We start from the raw sequence: 13373 nt of genomic DNA, 5'->3' as shown, positions 1-13373 counted from the left end.
ATCATAAGAAACGACAGTGATCTAGCACCTCTTACACTTTCCTGGATTAAACTTAAGCCCATTATCCAAAGTGGGGCACCACAAGAGCAGAAGAAAGGGATCCATTTGTACTCACCATCAAATTGGTATTAACTAATCAACACATAAACGCACATATAAGAATAACATCTATTGGATGTCGGGCAGAGGGGAGGGGGGAGAAGGGAGGAGGGGACGGGTATTTGTATACACAAGGAGTGCAATGCGCACCACCTGAAGGATGGACATATTTGAAACACGGACTTGGTGGGGGGGACCGAGGGCAACATACGTAACCTGAACATCTGTACCCCCATAATATGCTGAAATAAAAGAAAAAGAAAAAAAAAAGCTAGAATTTAAGGATGAGTAATTATTACCAGGTAAAGGAGTTCAGAGATGCAGAAATTATTTTCTAAGACTGAGAAATGTGCTCAAGTGCTAGTGAGTGTCTTGGGTGATCTTGAGGCAAGTATTTTAGAGTAGCCAAAGAATGACTCATAATAGGAGCTTGGTAAACATTGGTTCTGTTCTTCTTACAAAACAATTTTATATACATTGTCTCTTTAGTTCTCAGAGAGTCATTTAAATTCACGTGCTGGTTATAATTATCCCAGTTTTACAGATTAGGAAACTGAGGCTCAGAGGGATTGAATGATTTACAAAGTTCCACAGCTAGAGTCAACTTCACAATCAGGGTCAGGGTCAGCTGTGTAGCTTGTGGAGCTATATATGGCCCATTGCATACTTGGTTTAATACTCTGCTGTTACCTTCTTGAAATTCTTAAACATTTTATCTTTGAATTTGTTTTCTGTAAGTGAAGTTAGGTGAGACAATGGAGCATATGTGTAAATAGATGGGATACACACAATATGTGTGCCTGCAGTTCCTTGGCATCCCATGAGCACAGAGTTCTAATGTGGGATATGTGTGAAGTCAGTAAGACTCAAAAGTGAGTACAAGGTAAGTGTCTCATATCTATGACTGAATAAGCTTACTGTCCAAACTAGAATTTGCTTTAAATGCAGAAAGAAGGCAATGGTGTTCTAAGAAACACAAACAACCCGGAAACCCTATTATGTCCTTTCATACTCATGTTATTTCCCCGTCCTAGCCAACCCTTTATGCTAAAATTATGACATAGAGGGAAAGGTAACGTATGGGCAACCCATACTTTCTTTTAAGTCTTTCCTTACTGACCAGTAAGTTGAAGGGAGAGAGTATTGGTAGAATGTGAGTACAGTATATCAAGAAATGAAATATAACACTTGAGTTAGTGCAGCACTTTCACTGTTTTGGTACAAATGAAATACATAGGCATGTACAAGCTAAATGCTCTTATATTTGCATTTTAAACTGGTATTGCTCAATACAAGGATAAAAGGATAAAATTCATGCCAATAATTTAAATTTAAATTTTTCTTTATATAGAAAAACATCAAATAGCAAATAAAAACACCATGACAAGTTGAAGCAAATCTGTCAAAGGGAAAAAAAAGCTTCATATTTTAGTACATTTAATGGCACTTTTTTCCCATAATTTTTGAAGAAGGGACTTCACATTTTCATTTTTCATTGGGCCCTGGAAATTATGTGTCTGGTGCTACCTGCAGCTAATAAATGGTCAAGCTACAATTTGATCCCAGGTTTTCCATATCAAATTACACATCATACCATACTTCTTCCTGTGATACTCACTATGTAGTATTAATTTAATGAGGTCCATGCATCAGTCACCATTTCCAGTGCCATAGCTTCTCTTGTCTAACTCTAGTGGATGCTGAAACGCATCACCCAAATTTCCTATTAATGACCAAGGTACTCATTCCCCCAAGCTGCCACTTTGGTTGATGAAGGCTCACAGATAAGTCCTTGCCTCAGAAATGCCTTTGGCCAAAGGGAGCTGCTTGCCTCAATTTAGGACAACTCTGAAGGACAGTCTCACCTCCAGAGCTCCCCAAAGGACTGGCTGTGGCCTTTGTTGCTACTGAATTTCAGATCAACTTCTTTCTCTGCCAATCCTTCCTTCAGTCTCTCATGGGTCTGACTCCCAAAGGAACAGCCAGTAAACTTCCAGCACACAGATCTCTGTCACTAGGCCTCTCTCCCATGAAATCCAACCTCAGTATGTAAGACATCAATATAGTGGACAATGAATTTTAACAAATATGTCTCACATTTTTCAAATTGACAATTATGGTATCTAAATTCACTAAATGTTCAGTTCTCTGCTTTACTTTTACTGTAATTGTAGCTGCAATTACCTTTACTTTTACTCATACCCAATGAGATCCTGTTATTTTAGTGTTTTACACTATGGAGGCTCTTTCTGTATGCTTGCTGGCAGAGCTCTTGCTGAGCTAGAGAAAACACAATTCCTTAAATAAACCAGGAACCCCCTCTAGACCCATTTTAAAATGCAATTCTTATTTTTATAAGCATTTTTCCCACTCAAGGGAAGAAGTATCAAAGCCAATCCTTTAAGGTTGAATCAGTTATCTGCCTGAATCATTTTAAAGAAATGACTAAACATCCATGTCTTTTTTTTTTTTTTTAACCTTAAAATGTATTGGGGCTAGATTTACTCTAAAGTTTTCAACTTGAATTTTCTAAACTATCATTTAAATACTATTCTTTAGTGCAGACTTATTATGGCTCCAGTTAGCTATAAAATAATTCTTACTCATGTTCTTTTAATTAAAAAAAAACTCTAAATACCTAAATGTCTCAGGCACAAGTTGGTACTGCCCCAGAACAAGTCTGCTGTATACAATGGCATTTATCATGAGTAAGTGTACATTCTGTAACTCATTTAGGAAACATTTGACTGACTCACCTTAATTTTTGGCTACCAGAATTAGGAAGATAAAAATATAATAGCTTCTGAGTCATCAGGTGTGGACAAATACATTTTACAACGAAGAGAAAACCATCCATATGAAGACCATTTGATCATTTTTAAGCCTTGTGGATTTCCCCAACAGTCCAAATCAAATCCTCAATATTGGTAATTAGCAGATGGTCAAGTATAGCACAAATCTGAAAGAGTCAGCATCCTTTATTTTGATTTGATCATGGACAACACTCTTTCTCTTACCCCTTCCTCCTTGCTCATGTCCACCACACACATATACATGGATACACAGTTAAACTATATTCCTCAATGTTATCTGTTAAATAAAGCTGAACTCTGGATACAAAAACAAACAATTAAAAAAAACCCACCTCACATTAGAAGGCAGCTCTGGATATCTAAGTGAAGCCAGAAAAGCTGAGTTTACAGAATGCCGATCCACAGCCACGTGTCTTCCTGAGTGCATAGGTGGCAGACCCCTGGAAGTGTAGTTGTTGTTGTGCTAAGACAGTCATCTTGTCACAAATTAATACATGTGCTGTGGCCATTCATAGAACATGGACTCCCAGCCAGGACGGGACCTGCCAAGGCTCAGAGTCATCCCATCAAGACTTCGGCTTTGAAGAGACCAAAGCAGCTCCAAGGGCGTTCCATGTGCTCTAGTAAATTAGCCACCAAATGACCCTTCATTTATAGGGGTCCAAGAAAGCATCCTTTTAAGTCCTAGTGAAGTAGGCCAAGTGTGAGAAAACAGGGACTAGGAGCCCTGGAGTTTCCTGGAAGCACATCAAGGGGCAGCTACTGCCCAGCTTTACTGTCACAATGTGGTAATGTACAATCTAGCATTGCCAAATCTTATCATTTTCCTAGGAATGTCATCAAATGTTGTATAAAATATACTACTTTTAAAATGATAGCATCTAATTGATTTTTTTAAATGACCATGCAGACTAACAGAACACATTTCCCAAGTCTTCACAATGGCTACAATCAGGCCCTGGCGGCCTCTCTGACCTCCTTTCCGAAGCTCTCCACTCACCCCTCACTCGCCCTGCGCCACCACACAGGCCTGCTGTTCCCTGACTGTTGCAAGGCACTCTGCAGTCCCAAGGCCTTTGCACCAGCGCTCTCCTCACCTGGAAGGTCCTTTCCCTACAAGCCACATAGCTCACCCTTTGCCTCTTTTGTGTCTTTTCTTAAATATCTCCTTCCCTGGCCATCCTATTTGAAATCATATCCTCTCCCCATACTCCCTATTTCTCTTTCCTGCTTGATTTTGTTCAAAAACACTTATCACCATCTAACATACATGCATTTTATTTGGCTTTTTTTTTTTTTTTTTGGTCTATCCCTACTGTATAATGTAAACTACTCAAAGACAGAGATCTAACTTTATTTCACTCATGGCTATGTCCCTAATGCCTAGAACAGAGTCTGGCACATAGTAGAAACTGGATAAATGTGGTTTTTATTTGAATGAATTAATGAATAACAGACATCTTTGTTCTGTGGTCTGAGTTTCCAATTTTTGACTTCTGATTTACATTGAAAATCTCATGGAACATCCAAAAGAAGGAGAGATAATGGAGTTTTGTGAGTGAACATCTAAAACTCTTACTTTCTAGGAAAGTCAAATAATCAAATGACATCATCCACAAAATCGCAGAGCACTTTTGTTAGTTATAATGTCCTACACAGGCAAACTAAAACCTATCCGGCCCTGTCAAACTTATTAATCCCATGATATTTTATTCACTACACTGTGATTAGATGTTTATCTGATAATAACAAGGCCTTATAGTTTAAGCTACTCCGAATATCTCCCCTTACCCACAATGTTGAGCTTCAGGTAAATAGTGTCTAAAATTAAGCATCTTTCCTTTGCTGCTTGGGAAGTAAAAATAAAATATAAAAGAGACAAAAAGGAACAAAGATTAGGTCTGATTTTTGTGAAGGAAGAAAGTTTATTCACAAAGATGCTATTTTCTCTGAAATTCTTATCTTGTCTCTTTACTCTGGCCTACATGACTCAAAATTTTGGATGCTATCGTTAAGAATTCAGATAATTTCTATTTCGCCTTCTACTGTTTGCTCAGAAAAAGTTCAGACAGGACCAACTAAATTTAGAAAATACAATCCAGGGTGTGTGTGTATTTATATTCCCTGACATAAGAACAGACTAAACAACAAGAACTCTTCAATTTAATATGATTAATACACATAAGGAGACAAATGGCATAGGGCAGATGAATACAAATTATCACTATATAAGAGATGCCTCAAAGCATGAAATATATAATACTTCATGACTGAGTAGTACATTTTGTAGTTCATTTCCACAAGAAGTGGTATACGATGGAAACACTAAAAATTGGAAAAAGATGAGTTCTTAGATGAAAATACATCCTTAATATAATAATTTGTGGAAGGTAAGTTGTTTGGATGCATTCTTTGCTCTTTTGAACCACGTGCCAGACAGTGCTTAGTCAAAAATACTGTAGGTATTTTAAGCAGGAAGAAATTTAATTTACAGAATTACAAAACATACTAAGACAAGAAAAAATCAGGGAAACTATTATTAATGTTCAGGAAATCAGAAAGTGCAGAAGTTGCAGGGAACATCCATCACTTATCTCAGCTACTTGAAGCACCAAAGTGGGTAATCTGCAGGAAGACCCTTAGAAGTCACTGGCAAAAATCTCAGATCTTCTGTCTGCCAAAGACCCTGTACCTGCTTGCTACCATCAGAGCAAAAATAGTGTCTTCTCTTCCACCTTCTTATGCAACTGTCTCTCATTGGAGGACCTGAAACCAGAGCACTGCTAAGGACTCCTATGCTTCTGAGCCCTGCTTCCAGGGAGAGAAAAGAAGGAAGTGTGCCAAGTTACCAACAGACAATCCTGCCCAAAGTTGGAACCAGCAGGAATGGTGGAACCTTCCCTCTGTTTTCTGCAGACAGACTAGATCCATTTAGCCTGGGCCAGACAGATTCTAGCATGATCCAGGATTTGAATCTTCTGTCTTACAAAAAAAACAGGCATTATCAGAATGACTGACAGGTTTAACAATCTTTTCTTCATGGCATTTTCAGTCTTTAAGTAAGACAATCCCAGAGTCCACTTTTTACTAAAATTGATCATTTTCTTTAAATAGTTAATACTGCTGAAGTCTTGCTGTATGTGTGTGCCTTTTAATTGGCATCTCTACTAAGAATAGGGAGCAATGAGGAAAGGTTTTGGAAATAAAGAGAAAATTAGTTTATGTACATAAGGCAGATTGAAATTTTACCAGTCTGAGACCAGATTCATCTTAGTAAAACTGAAATTACAGTATAGACTAGCAGTTTCCCCTCCTGCAACTCTGAAAACTTTCTGGCGTGTGACTCAGTTTCCTACAATAAGGGGCTGTCGCCATGGTAAGTCAGGGTAGTCAGGGGAAGGAAATGCTTGCTTACCTTTGCTGTGTTTGAAATAACCACTCCACATCAAAGAGGTGACTCACTCTGCCCACTTGCCAGCCCTGAGCTTGCTTCCCACCTCCCACCACCCTTTCCTGGCTGTGCCGTTCTTGGCTGGAGAGGCCTTCCACCAGCAAGTCCAGGTTTGTGGAGCCTGGCACACTCACCTCTCTGAATGACGAGGCTTTCAGAGGTGGGTTGCCCTGCAGGTTGGGACCTGAAGGTGACCACCAATTTGCCCAACCTACGGTTCAAAGTGTATGATTCAAATTCAAGAAGCTGAGCTTTCACCTCTGCTCCTCAAATAGTTCAAAGGGAAATGAAATCATTTTATATACTCCTGTTAACAGCAAACATGAAACCTGAAAATGTTACGAGTACCTCTTTTTGTTGGTTTTAGAGAAACATGTTGCTGCTGGGAATTACAGAAGCCATCAAGTTCATTTTGGTGAGTTCAACAGTGTTATCATAGTGTGGGGCAGATGGAAAGTGCTCAAAAAGAATTTATTCCTGATGGCTATGCGCCTCTCTCTGAATGGAAACTTAGGTGAATATCTTCACTTATGAGATTCCTGGAGAGGAAGAATCCACATTTCCTTTGATAAAATCTACTACTAGATTCAATTTTGAAGGGAATGTGGACATGGAAAAATAAGGGCGTTGGAATTAGTAGAGATAGGTTTGTGATTAGATATCCTGGGCAACTTGCTCGTGTTCTTATCAAATAAAGGCAGTGTGGTGCTAAAGCAGTTTGGAGTCAGACTGACCTATTCTAGACTCTCAGAGGACCACTTACTAGCCACATAACTACTGGCGCTTGACTTCTCTAACTTTCAGTTATCTCCGGTAATAAATAGAGTAATGATGAAATTTTCCTCTTAAATTTGTTGTGAGGATTAAATAAGATAACGCAAATCATATTCTAAACACAGAACCTGAGACGCAATTAGCATTCAATGAATTTTAGTTATACTCTGAACCTGTTTCCTAACTTGGAAAAAGAGAAGAATAAAAGATGTCATACTCCATTGCAAAGGGATGTTACAGATCACGCAAAGTAATATGAAGACAGTGCTTCTCAAGTGTGATTTATTAGCATTATTTAACTCCCTCTTGGTGATGAGCCCATTTCTTTTTCCAGCATCCGAATGCGGGCTTACCGCTATTATTGTTTGGCATAGTCCTTGACAATTTGCACATAGGTTTAACACACCAGCATTTAGAATACTTTAGCACATGATTACTTCCATTAATGATGAGTGTGACAACCAGCATGTGTTTGTGTAGCATAATCCTCAGATATTTTGCCATTGGATGTTCACATTGCCAGCTTTCCCTCATGCTTGGGTATTTAGGGGAACTGAGATCTACTGCTGGTGGTATGGCTCAATCAATTTTGGGATGGTCCCAGGGCTGCCACCTGTTGAAACTAGACCCTTCCAGGACTGTATTGGCAGTAGAATGACCTGCCCATGTTAGAGCAAATCTCCTCTTTCCCCACCTTTCCGCTCAGGCAACCAGTTAGCCTTTTTTGGCCCACCCTCCTAAGTAACAATGCTTCTGGGGAATTTGGAGAGGAGTTGGTGTGAATGGGTTTATATATTACCCAGATTGCCTCATTATTACTCATAGTCATCGGGAAATTTCCAACCATTTCTACTTGATCCTGGCTACCTAAGGGATTTGAACTGACATCTGCTCTCACGCTCATTTGAAAAGAGCTTGTCTGAGTGTTAGGTTTCATTCAACAAACATTAAGTGGGACCCATTAGTAAGGGGGTGGTGTGAAATAGAATCAAATCCTTCAGGTTTCAGAAAAAGATCAGTTTAGGTTCATAACATCTCTTTTCAATGTTGTGAGGAATAAGAAAGATTTTTTTTCACATAAAAACTCCTGATCGTAGTAAGTGTTCAATAAATAGCCGCTATTATCAGTATTGTTTTCTTACTATCTTGAACTTTTCTTATAAAAGGAAATGCTCAGAGAAGTCAGTCAGTTCTTTTTAAGGTGTTTCTATCCCATAAGATTGTTATATTACATAGAGAAAATGAGTGGGAAAATGCTTTGTAAAACAACAAATATGGTGTTATTGTGGTTATTTAGAGAAATGGCACTTGTAATCTAAGAAACCCTGAAGGCTATACCAAAAAAGTGACCTTTCTTTGTTAGAATATAAGACAAGAAGAGACTCTGTCTCAAAAAAAAGAAGACAAGAAAGGAATTCACTTAAGGCAGAGCTGAGATTCATTTTTATATACTTCTTGGATTGGTCCATCTCTGATATGCATAACCATAGAATTTCTAAAATAAACTTTATTTGGTGGTGTTCATTTAAAATGTGTGCCTGTGTCATTTGTTTGTATGCATGTGTATATGTGTGTGTACATATTAAAGGTTTCTATTTGACTGAACAATTTTCAGTTTATTGACTCTTAAAGAAGGATACAGGAGTGAAGAAGGGAAAGTTAGATTTTACTCTTAATATCTTACTAAAAAAATTAAGACAACTTGAACAGAACAACAGAAAAAAATTAAGCTAAAAATGTCTTCATATTACTAGATAAACGCATTTACACATACCCTAGATGTACAAGACTTAGAATACTGCTCATATTAATACCCATTAATTCAATCTATTCTTTCTCTCTAAATAATTGGATGATCTTTAGCATTTATTCCCAATAAGCTGTTCTAATTAAAATTTTGGCATTGGGATTGGCTGTGGCAACATAGTCACTGTGACACAGAAGGTTATTAGATTACCTGGATAATTTGATCAGTAAAAATAGCCTATGTAGGCATGTAACTCAGTCCTCCAAGTTTTGTAGTAAGTTTTATTTGCCTGCCTTGCTTGGGTAATTATTTTAGGTTATTAAGTATGAAATGTCCAGTTTCCTTAAATACTAAGTTTGACAGTTGGCATCTATGACATTTCACTTTGACACTTCTTGTTTTATTTTTATTGTGAAGGTACGTCCTCATTCTTTCAAGTGCATGGTTTGGCTTGTGATTATCTTTCAAACTTGGTTTTAGAGCAATTTTTGTGAAACCACAGGTAAGTCAGAAATCCATGTTATTTTCAAATATGAGTTCCATCGTGGAACCAACGCAGCACAGACAGCTGGAAATATCAACGAAGTGTTCGGGAAGGGTGTGGCTAATGAATGCACAGTATGTCAATGGTTTGAGAAGTTCCATTCTAATGATTTTAATATTGAAAATGAGCCACATGGGTGACCTGAGACCAAGGTGGATAATGATGAGCTGAAAGATGTAGTGGAAGCGAATCCATTTCAACCTAAGTGTGAATTAGCAGCAAGGGTTGAAGTTATTATTCCAACAATATTGGACCATTTGAAACAGATCTGCAAGGTAAAGAAACTGGATAGATGGGTCCCGCATGAATTAAATGAATGTAAGAAGAGAATTTGTCTCAAAGCTTGCCTTTCTTTGCTGTCGTGGCATAAAGGCGAACCATTTCTATACCGTATTGTTATGTGTGTTTAAAAATGTATTCTTTTCGACAATCACAAACATTTGGCACAATGGTTCGATAATGATGAAGTGCCCAAACACAGTCCAAAACATAATATTCATTTAAAAGAGCTAATGGTGTCTATTTGGTGGTCCAGCCCTGGTATTATCCACTACGGCTTCATGAAAACTGGTCAATCGAGTATGGTGGATGTCTACTGCAACCAATTGGACAAAATGATGAGGATCTTGTGATTCAGCAGCTGAGATTGGTCAATAGAGACAGGCCAATGCTCTTGCAAGGTAATGTTTGATCATATATTGCACGAACAATGCTGCTCAAACTACAGAAGCTGGGCTTGGAAACTCTCTGTCATCTACCGTATTCACCAGATCTTGCACCAACTGACTAACACTTCTTCCAGGCTCTAGACAACTTTTTACAACGAAAAATATTCAATTCTCAACAAGCTGTGGAAAACACCTTTCACAATTTCATTGCCACTTGCTCTCCAGGTTTCTTCGCTGCCGACATAACCAAGCTACCGTTAAGATGGCAAAATTGTGTCATAGTTTAGGCACATACTTTGATTAATTGTACTGTTTCTTGTTTGAGATGTAATAAACTAAACTTTTGATTTGAAATCGGAATTTCATCTTTAATACATCAAATTTCCACATCACTTGGCTCTGTAGACATGGTGAAGATCTTTAGCTCATGTTCAGAGGGTTAAGAAAGCCTGATTAGCATAATTGGGATTCTGCCTTTAAAACATCTACCCATGAATGTTTAACTGAATAATTTGCCTGAACTTGCCTTTTGGAGTTTCTTATGTGGGTTGATATTTGCCATCCATGACTATGGCATTTTACAAGCCTACCTAGAAATACATATCCTTCTTAAAATTCTTTCTCCACTCCTCTCCTTCTTCCTTCCTTGTTTCCTCTCTCCTTGTTTTTTCTTCCAACTGTTTTTTATAAAATTATATAGTGCTGTACCTTGATGGAACCATAGAAATTGTTAACTACTCCAGTATTTCTCAAACTTCATGAATTTCCATACATGGACTTTAACATACCTAGTTATTTAATATTTTTTCTACGTGAATTCTCTTTTTTAAAAAAACACTAAAATAACCTCCTTAGATACTTTTTAAAAAACTATATTCAAGGATCATAGATTTAGCAGGCTGACTATTTTTTCCTGATAAATAATAAAAGAAATGCACAACAAATCAAATTTGTACGTGTACCACCCAAAATCATCTCATTTAGCTGTGGGAAACACTGTCCTAGACCAGCCTTCAAATGAGTAACCTAGGCCCAGAAAAATGCAGTGATGTTTTTCAGAGACATACAACCAGTTACGAATAGAGCTGATAGTTAAAACTATGCTTTTGGGTACTTAACTCCAGGCCTTTCTTACTATACTGCACTGATTATATATGTTAGTTACCTATTTGGCAGGGCTGTAAGAAATAATCACTAACTAAAATATTATAGAAAAACCATTAGTAGCAACACAATGAAAACAGCCCTTCTTCTTATTTATTTGTTTTTTAATAACTCTTAGGCTACCAAAGTAGCACAGATGCTTCAAGACAATGGATCTCAACAAAAGTACTAATATGGGAGTTCACAAAGAGTTTCCAAGGGTATGGATAGTGTTAAGGATGTTTTCAGATCCACACTTTTCCCATGAATTCTTTTCTAAAAAAGAGTCTACAGTTACAAAGAAGTCACACTTTCCATCCACCTGGAATGTTATTATGATGCACTGCCCTGGAGCGAAAACGCTTCAGCGGTGACACCAAACTTATGGATAAATGACAATACTATACCATGCCAGCTGTGGAAGAGGGAAGAGTTTCATGTCTGTGCAATAAGTCTTAGGGGGGGGATGTCTAATTGTTTGCTTTCCACAAAAATGAAGGACTAAACATATTTTCAGCTGATAGATCTTTAAAAATATTTATGTATTATAGATCAATATGTAATTTTTGGCACAAAAGTCATACAAAGATCCCAGAATTAAGTGTCATAACTATAATAAAAGTCCTTCCATTCCCATCTACAACTAAGAGGTTTTTTGTTTGTTTTTGCACTTACTTCAATTAAAATGACAAACAAGAATAGAATTAATACTAAACTCTAACTCATTCTATAAGTAACTAACATTCATATACAGATCTATGGGGAAAAGCCCAGTCCCATTCATCTCATTAAGAGATACTTTTCATTGCTTTTAATTTAATATATATTTATCAATGTTTTAATATTTCAGTAAAATTATATTAAACACAATTCAATAATATAATCTATTTTGCTAAATTATTTACTACTAATAATTGTAATATTATTCAGGAGAAATGTTTTTTAATATTTACAGCCTCTTAGGAAATTTAAAAATTAAATTTACTTTATATTTTGGCTGCAAAGAAGTGCAATAGAGTTTTTAGTAGAAGACTTTAATGAATAAAATAACATAATATAAAATTAGGATAAAACCTCATGAGGAAGGGAAATTTAAAAATGGGTTTAAACATATAGGGAAGATATAAAATTTTCAGTTGTTAAAGAATAGGTCACTTATGAATCGCTATTTTTTTAGATGATTGATAATAGGCAATTAAATCACTTTGGATCTAAATTCCATAGGACGCATTTAAAAATTATGTAAAAATTTTAACCAATTTAAAAAATAATTTTAAAAAATTAATATTTAACATAAGTTGGAAATTACATAATCTGTAACTATTTACATTTTGGAAAATTTTAAATGTCACCTTAAACCGTTGCAAGAGGTTATAGAGATTTTCAAATTCATTTAAGAAGTACACAAACAGAAAGTTCGAAGACGATTGCTTTCAGGACTGGAATCAGTTCCCCGGCTACAGAATGCTCCACGGAGAATCCTCAGCCTGGTACTACCGGTTTCCCAGGAATGAAAACAGTAACTGTCCGAAGAAGAATGCTATTATCTGGATGCTGACAGCATTCCTGGGACAATCTTTCAGATTTCCAAGACCCAGGTGAGCCTGGATGCTCTGTGGTCTTTGTGCCTATCAGACTGACATCTACAGAAAGAAAAGTCCAAATTCTTTTAGGAAAGGCTGCACTAGTTAAAAAGAAATCTTCTCCAGCTCCCCATATCACTACAGAATGTAACTTCTGTATTTACCAGATAAAATAAAATGGTTCTTTTCCACATTCTTATAAAAGTTAGAAAAGTCCAAGACAGATATCCATTTGAATAAGAAAAACAGCAGCATGCATTTAAAATGGATGCATATGTTAATACATAAAACCAATGTGTACATTTTAAAGCACTGTGTAACCATGATATTGTTCACTTATTAAAATTTTGAAATTTAATTTTGTATTGAAGTTCATGATAAAGTTGTTTTTAAAGAGGATTAATTCAGAACAGAAATCTTCACTCTAGTAATGTATATCTCTAGTTCTTCTAAACCAGGGAAATACAAATTATTTATGATTTATTCTGGCAACACTGTTTTGTAACACCAGAAGTTTATAATGAGAGGATATATACATAAAGTTTCCTTTC

This window comes from Propithecus coquereli, unplaced genomic scaffold (assembly GCF_000956105.1).
Source record: "Propithecus coquereli isolate 6110/MARCELLA unplaced genomic scaffold, Pcoq_1.0 Scaffold95, whole genome shotgun sequence".
Classification (NCBI taxonomy): domain Eukaryota; kingdom Metazoa; phylum Chordata; class Mammalia; order Primates; family Indriidae; genus Propithecus; species Propithecus coquereli.
The sequence above is the reverse complement of the archived record's forward strand: the minus strand, read 5'-3'. Positions refer to the sequence as shown.